This window comes from Gekko japonicus, unplaced genomic scaffold (assembly GCF_001447785.1).
Source record: "Gekko japonicus isolate JY-2015 unplaced genomic scaffold, Gekko_japonicus_V1.1 scaffold28, whole genome shotgun sequence".
Taxonomy (NCBI): domain Eukaryota; kingdom Metazoa; phylum Chordata; class Lepidosauria; order Squamata; family Gekkonidae; genus Gekko; species Gekko japonicus.
Window position 1 is genome coordinate 318627 of NW_015177010.1, and position 20325 is coordinate 338951.

The following is a 20325-nucleotide window of genomic DNA, read 5'->3' on the forward strand; positions in this document are numbered from 1 at the left end:
AAGGTGGAACTGGTATGAGGCACTGGTGGCTTTCTGCAAAGAAGGTAAAGATCTAATGGGAGTAAAATTGGGTAACATCACCTAGAGAGCGCCACCTTCTTTATGCACTTCAGGTAATATTATCCAATGTTAAAAGACCAAGAGTGCAAGCCTAAGCAGAGTTACACCCTTTGATTTCAATAGACTTAGAGAGTATTTCCAAGAAGATCTACTCAGAAGTATATTTTGTGTTATTCAGTAGAGCTTACTTTCAGGAAAGTGCCTTTAGGACTGCAACCTTTGAGGGGTATAACCCTGTTCAGGATTCCACTGCAGGCTAGTCTTTTAAGTTGGCTGTCCTGAAGAGAAGGGTAATAAGTAGGGTTGCCAACTGTTGGGAGGGGGAAAAATGTACTGTCCCTTTAAGAGAAGTTTAACACATATTATTTGCCAGATGATATTTACCTCAATGCCACAAAAAACTCAGCTGCCCATTTCCATACTTTTAAGTTTCTACTAAAGAGACATAATGAGTTAAAACTTAAATTAATGAGACCGCAGAATATATCTCCATGCAGCTTCCTAAGGATACAGGTAGAAAAAACATTACATATTTATGGTTTAAACTTTCAAATAAACTAGAGCAGGCAGAAGGAAATGGGTGCATCAGGAACACACCAGAGGAAGGAACCTGTTTATTGATGTTACCCCATCCCCATCTAGACATACACACAGGTGCTGTCTGCTATTGCTGTAAATGCCATGCTTGAAATGGTCCATGCAAGGAAATGGGTGAAGCCTCTGAATGGCCCCCAAACAACTGTCACCTAGCATCCATCTAGAGTAAGTTGGAAGTAGTTGATCATTGTTTTACAGCATGATTTATGGAACACATATGTCATTTGAAACATGAAATCTGGAATTAAACAAGATGCTATATGCCATGCATTTTGGTTCAAAGCTGTGTAAGAACTGAAAAGCATTGATCTGCTTTGCTGCTAAGCTTCAGAAAATTTCTCTGGGAACAAAAAAAAAAGCAAACCTTTTCCACAGAGAAAAATCACAGCTCAGTGTCCAACAAAGCAGTCTTCTATTTATTTATTTTTTAAATTATACTTTAAATCACCATAGGAATGAACCAAACCACCTTTTATCTTGTAAATTATCTTTTCTCCCTCTGTTGATCTCCCAGTCCTTTCTCTAAAAGAAAACCAAAACCATCATTTTCTAAACAAAAATATGATTGAGACTAAAAATGCACAACTTTTAAGGGAAAAGGCTATGAATTAACTAAAGATAGTAGATTATTGAGGTGATTTGTAACACGCTGGTGTTAACGTTTTCTCTTTCAATGTTAAAAACTTTGCAAATGGGTCACTGTTAAGTTGCATTTGTAACAATTTTTTTAGGACTGGAAAAGTCCTGGAAACCTGGATGCCAGGTCTCCTAAAAATCTGCTGATGGTGCCTAGGATTTTGAAATATTTTTCCACATCTGGAGGCTGGCTGATGCACATGCATATTTGAATTTGGTGAACAATGTATCTATTAGTTTAGATCATTTGCAAAAGGAAGTTCATTGCATAAAAATTCAGGAGCCACTCGATAACTGGTGGAGCCTGATATCTAGCTTAGAAACTAGTCCCATATACTATGCTAGGAAGGCTATCAGGTTGGACCTCTGTACTGCCCAGTCCTATGTCCATGTACTCAGAAATAAATCACACAATTCAGTGAGGCTTAACTTCCCAATCAGTACACATAGGATGACAAAAGGACAATCCAATCCTATGCTTGTTTATTTGGAAATCCCTGGGGCTTACTCCCAAATTAGTGTTTATAGGACTGCAGCTTTAATCTGTTGAGTACATATTTCAGGGTAGGAGGAAGGAAGACAAAAAACGGTATTTATAGCACTCTCAGAAATGGCAGGCAGGAAAGAGAAAACTGAATGAGGGGGACTGGAAAGTAAGTATATGAGGGGCCAAACCACAAGGTCAGGTCTGGAAACTTTTTTCCCTGAGAAAGGGGATGTAGTAGTGTTATGGAGAATGGTTGGTTTAACCCAGATATCCGCTTGGCTCTCCAACTTAAATATCCATTACCTTTCCATAGAAGTCACTTCCCCTCTTGCAAAGTGAGGTAGTAGAACTATTTATTTTTCTCCATCTGGTGTTTTTTCTGTCCCGCCACTAACTAAATCTATTTCTCCTGGCTGTTTTTAACCACTCAAGTGACGATACAAGCAATCAAAGGAAAACATTTCCTTTACACAACTCCTGGCAAACTCAAGAATATATGATGCATTCATATCTGGGCAAAGTTCTTCATGGCATTTCTATTAAATTCCACATTCTCCTCTCAGAGGTGGTCTGGTCATTTGCCCCATATAAATCCCTAGCCTCCTCTCCCAATTTCCTATTTCTGGTCTCTCACGCTATCGTTCAAGGGAAAACAGCAGTATTTCAAATCCTGCAAGATAGTAGAATCCATAAATAATCCAGAGAGTTTGGTTAGAGGATATAGTGATGGACACAGGAATGAAAAGCTTTAAAGGGGGATTAGATGGATTCATGGAGTAAAAGTCTATCAATGACTACTAGCCATAGTGACTGAGGGGAACCTCCACATTCACAGGCACTAAGCCTCAGAATCCCAGAGCCAGGAAGCAACATCAGGGGAAGGCGTTGGCCTCTATGCCCTGTTGTTGGCCATCTAGAAGAACTGGTTGGCCACCGTGTGAGACAGGATGCTGGACTAGATGGATCTGATCCAGCAGGACTCCTCTTAACGTTCTTACCATTTCATTTCACACCATTTTTGCAGCCATAAGCAATATGTGTATACATAATACTTGCATGGAGTTGCTGAAAGTATGCCAACAGTAGTTGCCATTCATTTTTCTGTTCCCCCAGAACTATGTTATACGTGGGCACAAAACAGTGGCTGGTATTTCTGTTCACACATAACATGTAGGTAATTTGTGGTTTCTCCACCAGGAAAGCGATGGAACCAGCACCAGAACTTCTAAAATGCTGCTGGTTCCATAGCTTTCCTGGTGGAGAAACCACAAATTACCTATAGGCTATAGTTCAAATTCTTTCTTGTTCCCTAAGCTTGTGCCTCTGTTTGAGTGCATGGGATTTTCTTGTTCTGTACACCATTACTCCCGTACAGTTTTGTTCACAGCTATCAAAAAGATAAGAAGAATCCCAGTATTTCTGCCACCAAGGACCACTTTCCTTTAGCAGGAAAAGTAATGACATTACAGATCCCACCATGCCACACTTCACTGGGAGAGAGTTTATACACTCAGCCTTCTTCTAAGTCACAGGAAGTTCAGACTTAAGGTTATGCCACTATGAGCTACATTTCATCTCACAGGTGTGGGATGGTCTCAATTAGCGTTGCCACTGAAATTTTACCTAAAGTGAAATTGAAATTGAATGTTGGGATTGCTTTTCAGGAAAATCATCTGTGGGATTTCGAGAAAAGTCAAAAGAGAGTCAATAGCATTCTCAAAATTTCTCAGCAGATTTCTATATCCATAGTCATCACATTTTATTTAAAATGAAATTCAAAGGCAGTTTAGAGATTTTCTCACACGTAAGTCTAACCAATGTTTGGAGAAGCAAAAAGAGTTTCAGTAAGACCAGGAAAACATTTTAAAAGAGTTTCTCCACATCCATAAATAGTAACTCAGGCCCCTGCCACACGGCAGGGAAAAGACGGGGTGAGGCGCGGCTTTTAAAAGCCGCGCCAAAAAATGTCGGGGAGGACGACACTCGTCGGAGGGGGAGGCTGCCGTACTGCGCATGCTCAAGCATGCGCAGTACGGCAGGGGGCCGGGGATGCGACGGCGGCAAGACGCGCCGCCGATCCCACGGGGAGGATGAAGCGGCTCAACCGGATGAACCACCGAAGGTAGGTGGTTCATCTTTGAGGCGCTTCATCGGGGGAAGGGCCGGGTTGGAGGCGGGAGCGCGACGCCAGGCAGATGTTGCCGTGGGATCGCGCCCGTCTGATGCGCCTCCAATCCGGCCCGCTCCCGGCCCAAACTGCCTCGTATGAACGGGGCCTCAGTTTAACTGTTCCAGAACAATTTGCTATGAAGACAAATCTTTAGTAGAACATTCTTGTTAACCTTTTGAGGTAACACTGTACTCCTGGTGTTCACAGGTATACCAGGCATAACATGGGTGACAGAACTAAGATCTTTGGGAATAGTAGCTCACTGAGTTCTCTTTCTGTCCCCATCCTCTACATCAGGGATCCCCAATCTTTTTGATCCTGTGGGCACCTTTGGAATTCTGACATAGGGTGTTGAGCGCAACCTCAAAATGGTTGCCACAAGAGGTGGAGCCAACCACAAAATGTCAGAAAGAGAGGTGATGCATAACTCTAATAGTAACTTCAACAATTAAGACAGAAGCTCTGTTTAACAGGGTGTCTTTTAAAATGAGCATATTATTTAACAATATTTTCTGCTATACAAACAGCATACCTTCAGTCATACAGTGGATATCTTTGTGCTGTGGTTGCATCTTCTGCACAGGCAATCAGATCTCCAATGGCCAGTCAGAAGCCCTGCTGGGCAAGAGACCCCCCCTGGCCACACCCACTTTCTAAAAACACTTGGTGGACATAAAGAAAGGTGTCATTGGATGCCATGGCGACCACAGGCACCACATCGGGACCTCTGCTCTAAACCAATGAGATTCAACTTCAATGCAGAACAAAAATCCCTAATGACATTTCCACAGAATGCGTCATAGTGAGAGTTAGTTGAGGAAAATGTGGAGTTTGCATTTTTAATCTCTCCAGATACCCAAAAACCTGTTGTGGGTGTAACTTTAGCCTTTTGCAGTTTCTCTAATACATCCTGTCTGCTTTATTTTCATGAATACAGCATGCTAATTCTTTTCAGCCTAGTTTCCCCACAATTAGGTCTGCACCACTTTCAGACAAATGTGCTGTTTCCTCGGGATCTTGTTAGAGAACAGGCATTAAGGAATTCTTTTTCCCCACAGTATTCATTTCATAAAAGGATTACTTGAGTGAGATTAGCACTCATGAAAATGAAAGACTGCCTTTGCTAGAGCTTGGGCCCAGTGTTATATAGGTACCGTATAAAGCTATTCTGTACACATCACCAGACCTCAGTGTTAATCCATGTTTCATGTTGAGACTTATTGCATATTCTACAGAACAGTTAGCATTTTATGATTTTGTGAGGCAAATAAACTTCAGGAAGACCAACATCAATGTGAGATCGATCGTTATTATTAATGCTTACAAAATGTCCCGCCAAAGGGGCCCCTCTCTCTACTGTGGCTAAGGGTAATTTACTAGAAAAGCTAAGGCTGTTTACTAGAAATAGCTATCATTGGGATTAATAGCTACCATAGGCTGAACCTAGGGGTGCATGTCTTAATACTACAATAGATGAATTAAAGTTTTAATTATTTGACTGGTGGGTTAGTCCAAGCCAATTTTAAATAGCAAGGTGTCAAAACTCATTCTTATATTTTATCTTACTTATGACCCTGATTTTCCTCCAGTGAACAAAGTAAGCATATTAAGATGCTTGCCTTTCCCTTCTGACTATCACTGGTAGCTTTTATCTATTAAATTCTAAGCTACGTACTTTTCTTTCAGTATCTCAGAAAGTGCATTGCATGGAGGTTTGGATAATATAGCCAAGTCTATTTAAACCAAATAGATTAATCGAGGAAAGTCAGGGGGTTAAACTGATTTACTCTGGGGCTGTAAAAATAAGGTGTGTGGAAACTTAGAGGTTTGTTCAGACTGATTTGTTCATGGTAAAAATGATCCAGGAAGCCCTCAAGCTCACATGCCTCCTCTCCCTCCTCTCCAAGGCTGAATACTTCCCGGTTTACAACTAACCATAATTTTCTGTGACTTCCTAACTGGGTAATTTAAGAAACTATTGTTTGTTTCTTGCCTATAAACCACATCCCAACACATTTTTTTAATGCTAGACATGGATCTACATAGAGGACTACCTAGCTGATCAAGCTTGGCATTCCTATAAGTCCACTGGGAAAACAAAACTTGTATTGGGTACACAGCAAAGTATATTGTAGTTAAGAGGAAGGATGACTGTCAATATTTTGGTACCATTTATCACATTTTTTATTCTGCCCTTCCTGCAAGGAGCTCAAAGTAGGATAAGTAGATTCCCCCCCCCCATTTTATCTTCATATGAACCCTGTGAGGTAAATTAAGCTGAGAGGTAATAACTGGCTCAAGGTCACCCATTGAGCTTTCACAGCTGACTGGGGATTTGAACTTAGTCTCTCCATTCATGGTCCAATTAAGCACCATACTGGTCAGTGCTTTTATTTTCCAGTTCACATCTTGCTAGAAGAACAAGGTCAAGGTGACTGTTAATGATGTATTAATACAGAGTTTTGCTGAGGTTTTACCACAAGCTCCTCTTCTGAGCTGTTTATTGCGTCTTACTCTCTAAGTCCTATTTCTTTTTAGAAAGGACTTATGTAAACAAGCATCAGGAATTTGGACTATGGTCAACATTTATTTTGTTGCTACGGAACTCAAGAGACCTTTGTCTCATTTCTGGAACCTTATCCGGCCAGCAGTAAGGATGCCGAGTACATAAAATCATCACGGTTATGCAAAGCACCTTGCGCTTTTTGTTGTTAGTATCATTTAATGTATTGAATGTTGCCTCAAGGAGAGAGAAATGTCACATCAGAAAGCAGAGTTGACTAGTTTTCAACTATTGTTCTGAAACTTCCTTCTTCAAAATTATTCCTTCCTAAAATCATTAAAATATCAGACACAAAGGCCAAACTGGTTTATCCAACATTCCTTATTGCTTACATCTATCTTTCTGCTACAAAGCAAGCACACACCTCTAGCTCCTGGGCCAAATTTACGGGATGAAATCTTACTTTGTACTACTGCACCTGTTTACTTGAAGGATGAAAGAGTCCTAAGTATTCTAAAGAGTGTCTGTAAATGTGGTTGTTTATTGCAATTGCACTGGATGAAAAGTTCCTATCTACCAATAGTAAATAGATTTCCATTGTCACCTATTCCCGAAGTCGGTCAGATTTCAGTTCAATCTAGATTTGTATCCTTGCACGTTTTCTGGACCACTGTTTCTAAATTAGATTTATGATCTAAAGAAATCTTGTCACGTCATAGTCTTGTCATAATTCAGACATGGGTTCAGTTGACAGTTTACAAGTTTTACACGTGTAACATTGTGTAACACATGTATGACTCCATCCACTAAAGATCCTTTGTCTCTCACAATCTCAGACTACGATCTATATATCTATTTAGATATTCATTATTCCCCACCAACCAAAGAATCATTTATATCATTGTGTGTTTATGAGAGTGAAGCCTCTGACACAACCTGGTGTCCAAGAACACACCAGATACTTGGGGAGCAAATTGGGTTGCCAGCCTCCAGGTGGTAGCTGGAAATCTCCCAGAATTACAACTGATCTCCATACAACAGAGATCAGTTCCCCTGGAGAAAATGGCTGGTTTGGCAGGTGGACTCTATGGCATTATACCCTACCGAAGTCCCTTCCCAAACCCAAGCTTCCCCAGGTTCCACCCCAAAATCTCCAGGAACTTCCCAACCCAGAGCTGGCAACCCAACTAACCTGTCAGCCAACAAAATATTTGCATCCCGCTTCTGTAAAAAAAGAAAGTATATCTGGGATTAAAACTTCACATAGGTACTGTGGAAGGAGTCTGATGCCCCACTCAGATTACAAGCAGGTAAAATATGTAGGTGCGGAAAGGCCAAGTGGCAAAGGGAAAAGAGCTAGTGGAAAAGATGGAGAGAAACCAAAGGGGCATAGCACCACTAGACCTAGAGTGTCACAACAGGGCAGCAAAGCCGAATGCAGTGGGATGGGGTGTTCAGTTACACACAGTGGGTTTGATCCTATGAAACATGAACAGGAATTCTCAGAATGAATCTCTCCCCACTTTTTCATCCCCCTCCCCCCGCAAGTTGCTCCTGATTGACAAGGGCCTCTTGAGAATAATGAGATTCCATGCAGTTTGAAGGGGGGAAATCAGCACAAATCACCTTCCTAGTAGGGTTGCCAGGTCCCCTCGTTGCTCTGGTGGGAGGATTTGGGGGGATTCTGGGGGTGGGTGGGGATGTCCTCAAGTCCTGCCCCCAAGAGTGACCACCTGCCCGGCCACCCATCTCCCTCCCCTTCTGCCTGATTTAAAGAGCTTCAGCTGATAAGTAGGGACCATGTGGCCATGGCATGCGGAGCGAGGCAAAATTAGCGCCGTGCACCATGGCCCCCACCCCAGTTCAAAAAAAAAACCCTTTAAAGGGTCTTTGTGTGAGCTGAGTGTGTGCAGCCCACAACCGCCCCTCTCCCTCCCTCCGGCTAGATTTAAAGGGCCCCCCAGCTGGTCTGGGCCACGTGCTCCCCGTCGATCAGCTGAAACCCTTTAAATTGGGCAGAAGGGGAGGAAGAGATGTGGCCACTCTTGTGGGTGGGGCTTCCCCCCCCCCCGGCCAGCTGGCTGAAGCCTCCAGAAGCAGGGGAAACCCCGCCTGGACCTGGAGGCCAGCAACCCTACTCCCTAGAGAAGACTGGTGATTTCTGCCAGTTCCCCCTTTTCACTACAGTCCCTGAACCACATCCCTGTCTATTCCTGAGGGTCCCCTCATGTTCAGGAGAGGCATTTCAGGAAATGGAGGAGGCTGCAGTGCAGACTCAAGTGCAGGGAGAGATCTATGCCATGAATACCTCACATTCGTGTTTCAGAGAATCTAACCCATTAGTTTGAACTATCCAGACAGTTCTTTAGCTACAAGCTGTAAAGTATTGCTAACCCTGGTCAGCAACTAATTTTACAAGAGGCTCACTCTGAGGCTGGGAGGGAGAGTGGCAGCCCACAGTTCCCCCCTGCCCTCCAAACTGGACTGGTGGCAAGGCAATTCTCCTCCACACACCACACTTCCTTATGGGTTGGCAGTGGGGGGAAGGGGCAGTTGTAACTCCTCAGGAAGCTGAATTGTGGCCCCAGGGCCTTCAAGGGCAATCATTACCATATTACTAGAGACAGTAAGTATCAGGGCACCCTAATCCTGCTTGGCACAAAGTAGCTCTGATGTGTCAAAATGAGAATACAAAACAAGACACTGTTTTTAAAAAAGGGTTTTTTTTCTCTCTCCTTCTGCTCTTGAACCATTGAAGTCTTGTACAGACAAGAAAATGGAATTCCACAATGCTTAGCTCAAGGTGTGAACATCAAACTCAGTTGGTTTAACTGAGGAAAAAATTTGGGGTGCAGTTTTATTTCAAGCTGAGCATTAGTTATAATTAAGATGTTTATGAACATATTAAAAAGGCCATACAAGAAGCGAAATTGAAATTAATACCATTCTCAAAGCTGGAGATCTCCGGGCATGGCATGAAAGGAAGACAGCTTACAGCACAGGAACTGAAAGAGTTAACAGCGACCCGAAGGAGGAGGGGAAGAAGCCGGAGGCAAGAGAAAAACAGAGGAAGCCTCTCCCGTCACTGAGAGGGGAAAAGTAACCAGCGCGTTAAAGAAGCGGTTCTGAATGTGCCTTGAAGAGACTTTTTAACAGAAATTCAAAGGAACATTACTAATAAATTAACATAGAAAGTAACTGGAATGGAAAAAAGATGTTTGACAACACGCAGAAGAAGCCTTTGTTGATTGGACATTACTAACAGTTTAATCTAACAGTTAATACATCACTCAGCTTTCTCTTCCTCCCACTATATACCCTCCTTATCTTTCTTTTTAAGCGAAACTCCTCCCTTTTTTAGGGGAGTCAATAAAATCTTTATAAAAAAAAAAAAAAAGGCCATACAAGATGGGACACCCAATGTACAGTAATGAGGAAAGTGATCAGGATTTTGCTATAACAGCCCGAGGGTGGGACTCATTGCTCGGAAATACGTTTCTCTGCACTTTTTTAAAACTCAGCTTCTATATGCCGGGGACCTGAGGTTGATTCCCTGTCTTGTATATTATATTATATTAGTTCCCTTCCTGTTTTCCCTTTTTCTATCTCTCCAGAGCAACTGCTTAGGACCAACCTAGTTGCTGTTCTGTGTTTTATCAAACTGGAAATGCCTATCTATGTAACTAATGGAAATGCCTATGTTACTTGTCGTGGCTTCTATGCAGTCCCACACTGGGACTGTGTGCATGCAAGCCAGCCACGGGAAAGCTTTCCAAAGCTTTCTAGTAGACTAGCCTTCTCCCTCCGGTGCTTTCCTGCCAAAAATGATCACATGACTAGGGGAAGGGGCACTACTCCCTCACCTCTCGTTTTGCCACTGCAAAGAGAGGCTCTCCATTGCTGTTCTGGGGGGGGGGCGTGCCTCACCTCATTCTTGAGGCTGAGGAGACTTCTTTCTCTCAGAAGTTTTCTTTTTGTCACCAATACCCATTCTAGTGAAGAGTAAACTACATTTAAAGAAGAAATGTTTCTGTATTTCCTCTGTGTCATTATGGCTCAAAAGGGACCTCCCCAGGATTGTGCCAATTGTGGCTCTAAAGTGGTGCTGGTAAATACCCATTCTCGGTGCCTTATCTGCCTAGAGGTTCACATAACAGAGCTGCCTGCTCCTTCTGTCACCAGTTTTCCCACAAGGCATGATTTGATAAAGGTAGTTCATCTTAGATGGGTTTTACAATATCTGAAGACCTAACGTTTTGACATAAAAGAACCTTTTTCTCTAGCAGTTATGAAGGTCCGAATAGACTTCAGATTCCTTAATTTAGCTTACAAGGTGGTTGGTTTTTTGAGTTAAGAAAGAAAAGAGACAGAGAGCTGATGTAACTCAGATATTGATTAGAGAAGCCTCATTTCACATCTCACGCCTACCATGTACTCATTACCAATGTAATCCTTAATACAGTCAATGAGGGTAATGGGTTTCGAGAAGTGTAACTTGGATTTGGATAGGAGACCACCAAGGAAGTGCAGGGTTACTATGCAGAGGCAAGCAATGGCAAACTACCTCTATTCATCTCCTGCCTTGAAAAGCCTTCAGGGTTGCCATAAATCGGCTGTGACTTGATGGCTCCCCTGTCCCGTCCCCTCATCCCCGGCACCCACGGCGAGGCCTGACCTCGGCCCGCCAAGCTTCCCCCTCCCCTAGCAGTGGCGGCGCCTCGCTGGCCCGCCGAACTCCTCCCCCGGGGTCGGCGAGGCTTTGCTGGCCCACCGAGCTTTCCCCCTTCCCCCCTCAGCAGCGGCGGCAAGGCCTCACCGGCCCACCGAAATTTCTCCTTCCCTCCCCCCGCCAAGCTTTCCCCTCGCAGCAGCAGCAGCGGCGGTGGTGAGGCCTCGCCAGCCCGCCAAAATTTCTCCCTCCCCCCCCCGGTGGCGAGGCCTCGCCGGTCGGCCAAGCCTTCTCTGCCCCACCCCTCCCACCGCCAACACTGTTCCAAGAGCGTTCCCTGCGCATGCACAGGGGATGCTGTTTTACTTTTGGGGGGGATTTCAGTATCCCCCTATAGGTTTTTTTTACAGTTTTTAGATTTTTCTGCACATCTGGGAATCTCCACAGGAAAATCTCCCTGCCCCCCAGGTGCCCCCGATGTGCGGACTTAGATATCCGCACGCAGGGGGCGCCTTCGCTATTAGATATATAGACGAGAAGGGGGACCCGCGATACTCGCGGGGGGAGGAGACGCTCCGCGGGAAGAGAAGGAAGCAGCCGCAGGTGAGCCTTCTCCCCTGTCCCCCCCATCCCTGGCACCCACGGCGAGACCTGACCTCGGCCTGCCAAGCTTCCCCCTCCCCTAGCAGCGGTGCCTCACTGGCCCGCCAAACTCCCCCCCCCCGGTGGCGGCAGCAGCAAGGCTTTGCCGGCCCACCAAGCTTTCCCCCTTCCCCCCTCAGCAGTGGCGGCAGCAAGGCGTTGCCGGCCCGCCGAAATTTCTCCTTCCCCCAGTGGTGAGGCCTCTTCGGCCCGCCAAACTTTCTCCTCCTCCCAGCGGCATCGGCGAGGCTTTGCCGGCCTGCCAAGCTTTCCCCTTTCCCCCCTCAGCAGTGGCGGCAGCAAGGCGTTGCCGGCCCGCCGAAATTTCTCCTTCCCCCAGTGGTGAGGCCTCTTCGGCCCGCCAAACTTTCTCCTTTCCCCCCACCAATCGGCGAGGCTTTGCCGGCCTGCCAAGCTTTCCCCTTTCCCCCCTCAGCAGTGACGGCAGTGAGGCCTCGCCAGCCCGCCGAAATTTCTCCCACCCCCGGTGGCAAGGCCTCGTCAGCCCGCCAAACTTTCTCCTTTCCCCCCACCAGCGGCAGCGAGGCCTCGCCGGTCGGCCAAGCCTTCTCCGCCCCACCCCTCCCACCGCCGCCATCCCAAGAGCGTTCCCTGCGCATGCGCAGGGGACGCTGTTTTACTTTTTGGGTTTCTCAGTATCCCCCCTATAGTTTTCTACAGTTTTTAGATTTTTCTGCACATTTGGAAAATCTCCCTGCCCCCCAGGTGCCCCCAATGTGCGGATTTAGATATCCGCACGCAGGGGGCGCCATTGCTATTAGATATATAGATGTTTACAGATATTCTCTCATTATGTTTATCATTGCAGGGGGACATGAGGATTGAGGGCAAGTGAGTTCTTAGTAATTGTTATGATAACACAATGTCGCACCACTAGTACACATACCTCTGGTTGAGAACCACTGCCTCACAGGACTGTTACGAGGGTCACTGAAAGAATGTATACAGAAAGAATGTATACAGAAAGAAAGAAAGCCAGTGTGATTAAAGTGATGAAAGTGTCAGGCTAGGATTTAGGAGACCCAGATTCGAATTCCCACTTTTCCCTGGAACCTTAGGCCTGTCACATACCTCACAAGTTTGATGTGAGGATCAAATAGAGGAGAGAAGAATGATGTAGCACTTTGAGTACTATATCCTTATACTAATAGCCAAGTTGCCCCCGTGAGTGTGGATATCTAAATCCGCGCTCCGGGGGCAGCTGGGGGGCAGGGAGAGGTTTGTGCACACATGGAGTCCCCACGTGTGCACAAAAATGCTAAAAGTTGGGGAAAAAATCGGGGGGGATGTTTAAATCCCCTTGAAAGTGCAAGAGCATTCCGTGCGCATGCGCACGGAACGCTCTGCGTTCTACCTGGGTTCCCTGCGCAGGAAGAGAAACGAACGGCCGGAGAGGCCCAGCAGCGGCGGCGGCAGCGAGAGATAGGTGAGGAGGGGGAAGACAGTCGGGGAGGGGAAGAGAAACTGCCGAGGGCCCGGCGGATGTAAGCCGCGCGGGCCTCGGTTCACGAGAAACAAAAGAAAGAGAGAGAGAGAGTCGGGGGGAGAGAGAGAGAGAGAGACTGGGGGGGAAGACAGAGCAGGGGGGAGAGCCAAGCAGAGAGAGAAGAGAGGGACTGGGGGGGAAGAGAGAGAATGGTGGGAAAGAGAGAGACTGGCCCCCTCCCCGCGAGTATCGCGGGTCCCCCTCTTGTAAATGTTCAATATGGTTAATAATAATATTAGAACAAGAGAAGATATGTCAGTTCCATGGCTGAAAAAAGGGCGTGGGCCACATCCTTTGCATATAGGTGGTTAGAAGTTCAATCCCTGACACCTACAGTTAAAAGATCTCATGTAGCACATATCGCAGAAGACCTTTCTCTGCTTGCCAGTGGCAATAGATAATACTGAGCTAGACAGCCCAATGATGTGACTTACTATAAGGCAGTTCAAAGCAGATAGGAGAACTGTTGATTGATGGAAGGCAAATAAATACCTATAGCTGGGAACATCTCAGGTATTTGGCAGATGAAGACCTAGAAATATGATACTGGCACCTAGGTACCAGATGCTAAACTGAAATCACTGAGTTGATATTGACATATAGACCGTTTTCAAACTGCCTTTGTATTCCATTTTAGTAACTCATTGCTAATGGGGTTTTTCTGTCATTTCAGACAGGCCCATTTTAGTAACTGGCTGCTAGCAGAATTTATTCACCTGTTCATACAAGCCCGCTTGTGTCAGGTTAAGAAAGCGTGGTTGAGGTACTTTTTGAGGGAAACTGCTTCTTCCCATTTTCAGCCCCTTTTTTTCACTTCTGAATTGCTGTGGTGTGCTGTTTAAAAAATGTCCATGGTGCAGAAATGGACAAACTCACTTTAATCTTAAAAGGGCAAATGGAAGAAAACTTTGTTGGAATATGGACTCCTTTTTACAATTGGATGAGAAAGAAATATAAATATATTATTTCTTTGATATAATATGAAGTAGCCTTTATGAACTTTTAAAACCTCACTGTCTATCTATGTGGAGAAGAGTTACATGCAGAAGACTTGTTATTTTGTTTCTCTTTTTTCCCTTACCCTGGAATACCCTAAAACCTAATAAAATATAATATATATTTTAATATGTCCATAGTGCTTCCTGTAATGCCACTCCCCCTGCGATCTTCCTCAGACTTTTTATTTAAAGTTCTCAGGTGAGCGCTATAGTGCTAAACCCCTATAGCCCTTCAGTGTTATAGTGGCACCACTGAGATACGTTGACTCCACTGAGTCAATGCATCTCAATGGTGCTGCTACAGCACTGAAGTGTTATAGTGGTTCAGCAATATAGCGCTCACCTTATAACGTTAAATAAAGTCAGAGGAAGATCACAAGGCGGAAAAGGGCAGGAAAAAAAGTGGCACTGTTTGAAATGACCATAGTGCTTCAGAGATGGCTCATTAACTGGAGGAAATTTGCTGTATGAAACTCCCATCCCTGTACTGCTTTACTCTAAATTGGGCCAACAACAAATAACATCCGGTTTAGAGCAGCAATGTGAAAAGGGCATAGATTTGACGCTATCAGATAGATTATTCTCAGTAGAAAATGGGATGGGCTATTCAGGAAGTAATCATCCTTTAAATGTTTATTCATATTGCTTTACCAATTCATTGCCAGTTGGGAGTGGTTTATATCCTGCCCTAATGAGATCTTTTGAGTGGATGTTGTGTATACTGTAATAAAGTTGTTAATCTTTAAGATGTTGCAACACTTTCTGGTTTATATACCCAGAATATGTTTTCAAGCCTCTACAAGGCTGGTTTCCTTTTTTACTCTGTATTTTTTAGATAGGAAAGGTGCGGGGGAGGGGGATTCTATTGGCGGCACATGTGCATGCACACACACAATGTACATAGTTACAATATCTTCTAATATTACATAAGCCAGTATCAATTGAAATCAGGCAGAAAAGACATAGAAAAGGACTATCTCTTCCCTGATGAGCCTGTAACAATCTTAGGATCCTCACAACAAGGGTTGCTCTAACATGTCAAACATGAGGCCCAGGGGCCGGATCAGGCCTCCGGAGGGCTTCTATCAGGCCCACAGTGGAACTGGCTGTCTTCTGCTGCTGCTTCCAGTTCTGCTGCTGCTGCATCATCATAGGTTTGCAGCTTACAGATAAACACCTGAATAGCATACTCAAGATTGCAACAGCACAGACACTTTGATGCAATAATTCAGAGCAAGAGATGTCAGTTATCAGACACTGTTAAATAAACAAAATATTGCAAGAGTGCTAATGTTTTAAGCATGTTTTAAAGTTTAAAAAAAACTCTTTGTGTTTGTGTCCTTTATAAAGTTTATATCTCCGCTACCTGGCAATACATTTTATGACACACATGGCCCGGCCCAACAAGGTCTCATTTATGTCAGATCTGGCCCTCAAAACAAATGAGTTCGACACCCCTGCTCTAACTTCTCTCCTTAAAGGGCATTAAGATCTGTGACTGCCAGGGCAAGAATGTGGCAGCCTTAGGGTTGCCAAGCTCCAGGTAGGACCTGGAGACCTCCCAGAATTACAACTGATCTCCAGATGACAGAAATCAGTTCCCCTGGAGAAAGTGGCTGTTTTGGAGGGTGGACTCTATGGCACTGTACCCCACTGAGGTTCCTCCCTTCCCCAGAGTCTGCTTCAAAATCTCCAGGAATTTCCCAACCCAGAGTGGGCAACCCTAGGTAGTCCCATCCTTATGAAACCAGGTAATAGTTGAAGGGAGGCCTGCCCCTTCTTTCATCAGTTGAGATGGCAATTGAAGGCCGTATTGCTTTGGAAGACCCTTCCCTGGCTTGGTTTTAGTGGTGTTAGTCTATCAGGTTTCAGGTTAGTTTTTAGTCTGTTTGTTTTTACTGTGACTCGCTTTGAGCAATCAAGAAAATCTTTATAGAAATGTAGTAAATAAATGAAGGCAAACCCTTGCCCAATCAAAAGTAAGAACACTGTGAGGAAAGGGTAGAACATCTGGCTCTCAGCTGAAGTTGAGGTCTTTGGGAGTTTACTTCCCACAGGAGACTTGGCGTAAGCATGTGCAGCAGTAACTAGATACTAACAGAACCTTTCAGAATTGCATTATGTAATCCTGCAATACATTAAATGCCATTACAGTTCTGGAAGAAAAACATTTTAGCTAGTAACCAATTCCACAGGGCACCAAGTACTCTGAAACCCTGGAGCCAGCCTCTATAGCTGTCATTCAGACACTAAACTATCTGATACCATTCCCCCAGTGTGCTTTGCCACTGAACAGGAGCCCGTAAGGCATCTCTCACAGCACATATCTAGAGATGCAACCTGTGATGTGACCCAAACTGTGCCATCCTAGGCAGACAGGCACCCTTCTAAACCCATGGACTCCAATGGGCTTAGAAGCAGGGCTATTTTGGGGCAGGAACGCACAGGAACGGAGTTCCGGCTGGCTCCCGAGTTGGCCACGCCCAGCAGGAACTAATTAACATAATAGGCCACACCCAACAGCAGAAACTCATTAGGATTGGCTACATTAGGGGTGTGTGGCCTAACATGCAAAGAAGTTCCTGCTACAAAAAAGCCCTGGGTTTTGACAATAAACAAAGTAAACAGAATAAGAAGCAAAAGGTGGGTGTGGCTGGATGACCACACTTCTGGTAACATGGGGTGTGGCCTAATATGCTAATGAGCTGTGCTGTTGGGGTGTGGCCTAATATGCTAATGAGTTTATGCTATTGGGTGTGGCCTATTATGCTAATGAGTTTCTGCTGGGCTTTTTCTACCAAAAAAGCCCTGCTTAGAAGGATGTAACTCTGTTTAGGAGGGGCACCGTAAGCTTCATATAGCAATTGACTAATTACCATCTGGAGATTTTCTGGGAATGTTATCCCTAACAAAAACTTGCTTTCTGGAGTCAAAGGATTCCAAGCTAGATGGAATTTAACTGTCCTATGAGCTGTACACGTTATTGGAAGCATATTAAGCTAGGAATAGGAATGCTGGTAAACAAATCATGGCAATGCACTGAATGCAGATGCTAGCAAGCAATATAGACTGGGGTGGGGGAATGATTTTATGTCCAGATATAAATAGGGCCAAGAATCAAGGTTTCAAGCAAACTTTCCCAAAATGGAGACAATGATATCCACCCCGTTACCTCAGAGAATTCCTTGCATGATATGAGACATATGCTCATGTTTAAATTTTATTCAAACTTTTAGTCAGAAAAGGGCTGGGGGGATGGAGTAGCCAAAGGACATTTTTCTGTCCAAGTGTAACTTGGGTTGATAGCAGATGAAATTAAGTGAGATAGTTATGATATTTTGTCAGAAACCATGAGTGTGGGGAAAGCGGGTACTTCTCTCAGCCCCACAGAAATGTCACATTCAGCAATCTGAAAAGTTCCCGCTTCTCATGCAAAAAGTGCAGCAAATGCAACAAAAAAAGGTACAACATGTCTGCTGGAATGATCATGGCTTTGTCAAGGGGAAACAAAGCATTTCTGTCCATTATTCCTGCCAGAAGTCCACATATAAAAACAAAAGAGGGGAAAAATCTGTGCAGGGCAAAAACAACAAAACTGTTTTGTCACATTCACAGGGCTCTTCCACACCACTATGTCCTTTTGCTTTTTTCAGATAGCTTTTCCCAGTCTGGGATTGCCAAATTACCCTCAAGTAGGACTCAACGAGTCCAATGTAAGAGACTCCTAAGGTGTGCAGGACTGCAGCACATGTCACTGAATAAGAAGCCAGAAACATTGCAGGACAGTGCTAACTCAGGGCCATGGTGCACTTTCAGCAAAACCATGTAATAGAATCCTTTCTGGATTCTTACAATTTCAGGGCTGCAGGTGAAGGATCACTGTTTTGAATGCTTCCTCAGTAAAGAGAAACTCACTGCATAATAGTAAACTGTGACTGAGAAAGAGATGCAGTGGAACAAAACATTTACAATTAAAAAATCAATGTTCTGAAGCAATCTAAGAATGGTTATGATGGACTAGCTAAGGAGACGTGGGTTCAGCTCCCCAATCTTCCATGCATGGTTACTGAATTATCCTGGGCTAGTCAGTCAGCTTAACCTACAACAAAAGGTTGTTGCGAAGATAAAACGAAGGAGAGGACAGTGTACCCTGCCCTGAGCTCCTCCAAGGAAGGTTGAGATAAAAATGTAATTATAGTGTGCACCAAATCAACTGCCATTTTTTGCAGGGCCAATGCCACGTTCCTGTAGAGTTGGCAGGTCTCCCCGACCTCCAGTGGGACATGGGGGTAAAGGTTGCTAGCTCCAGGTCGGGGAACTTCTAGAGATATGAAATGGAGCCTGGGGAGGACAGGGACTTCAGAGGGTTACAATGCCATAGAGTCCAGCTTCCTAAGCATCCATTTTCTCCAGGGGAACTGATCTCTGTAGTCTGGAGATGAGCTGTAATTCCAGGGGATCCCCAGGTCCCACCTGGAGCCTGGCATCCTTACTTTGCTGGTTTACTGAATGACCATGGGCAGGTGCCCTAAGTTTGATTACGTGATCAGTTATACTGGGATAATTATGCTTGAATTTGCTCTGTGTTTATACGTTCAAGTTATGTAAGGGTTAAAATAAATTAAGAGGTCTTAACTTTCTTTTATCCTGGAATAAGAGGCCACAAAAATAAGAGCTGACCTGTTATCCATAATAACTTGTAATTGACATGAGATAAACAGCAATGGTCCAAGCAAACAGGAAGAGGAAGGGTGAATGGCAACATGGCCTCATGATGTGCTGCTTGTGATCTGGATGATAAATACTTCATATTCCAAAGTGTAACTAAGATGAAGCCATCAGGGCAGGGTGGGGTTGGAGATGAGTCCAGCTCTACCTTGGCAACTGCCTTTAAAGGAGGCCCGTGCCAAATTAGGTTGCAAAATCAATGAGCTCATCTAGCGGCTGAATTTCTGCAAAGGCTTTCTTGCAAGGTGTATGCGTTTTCTTCTGTTTCTCCTGGAGCCCTAAGTTAGCATTTGCTCTAAAAACAAACCGCCTAAGTCCTTTCCAGGCTTCCATTTTGCTAGTTCATTTACTTGAAGAGTTACAAGAGCCGTCTCTATAGTTCTGTCCTGGCAGCCTTGCCTCAAGCACCAACCCTGGATACATTTAACTCCTCCCTTTAAAGGCTTAACATTTGAGTATGATGGGCCATAAAAAAAAATGCTACCAATCCCCAGCCACTTCTCTCCCCACCACCACACACAACATGCATTTTATAAACCAGCATGCAGTTTACTCTGTCTAAACACAGAACTAGTACACTGCTACAGTTCACCATGGTAACACTTAACTCTTCAGCAGCCAGAAGTCTGTCTCCAATTCTTCCCCCTTTGGCTCATGAGAAGCATGGCAATGTTTACTAAAGAGATGCTGGCAGAGCACTTCGTTTAATGAAGCACTTGGCCTTTTAGAGCCCTCATCCTCCCTTCACAGAATCATGGACTTGACAAGTTTAAACAAGGGCTGCAGAAACTGACCCTTCAGTATAGGAAATGTTTGCTTTCTGCTGTATATGCTGTCTCTTACGGATTGCTGCAAATGAAATGCATACCCTGTTGCAAATGAATCGATGCCTCAACTCTGGCCCGGAGCTTTCTAATATATGTATAGCCGCCCTGAGCCTGCTTCGGCAGGGAGGGCAGGGTATAAATCAAATCAATTGAATTAATTAATTAATTAATTAATATGGATGAAAAGACGTACAGGGACAGAGGCGGGAGGCAAAGAAAGTGGTTCTTCCTCTAGGATCTACGTCTAATTTTGAACCTACAATAAGCCCTTGTACGGGGAGGTTTATATTGCACTTCTGTATTGATTATAACAGGGAGTAAAAACCTACCATTGTTATTTAGACTGGCAGCATAGGGTTGCCAACAGGCCCGGAGAAAAACATCCTGTCTCTTTAATAGAAGCTAAATGTGTAGAAATGGGCATGGAGGGCCAACTTAGTAAATCATCTTTTCCTGTAAATTATTTGTTGGGAGTTTTGTTGGAGCAAGGAGAAAGTGGGC

General features: G+C 44.5%; 2 protein-coding genes across 3 annotated transcripts in view; one reads left to right on the top strand and one right to left on the bottom strand.

The window, feature by feature from the left end:
- Window positions 1-20325, top strand: part of SYN3 (synapsin III) — a 290629-nt gene that overhangs the window by 108976 nt on the left and 161328 nt on the right. The gene's annotated exons all lie outside the window — the stretch shown is intronic.
- TIMP3 (TIMP metallopeptidase inhibitor 3) overlaps window positions 1-20325 on the bottom strand; it is a 54772-nt gene that overhangs the window by 32012 nt on the left and 2435 nt on the right. The gene's annotated exons all lie outside the window — the stretch shown is intronic.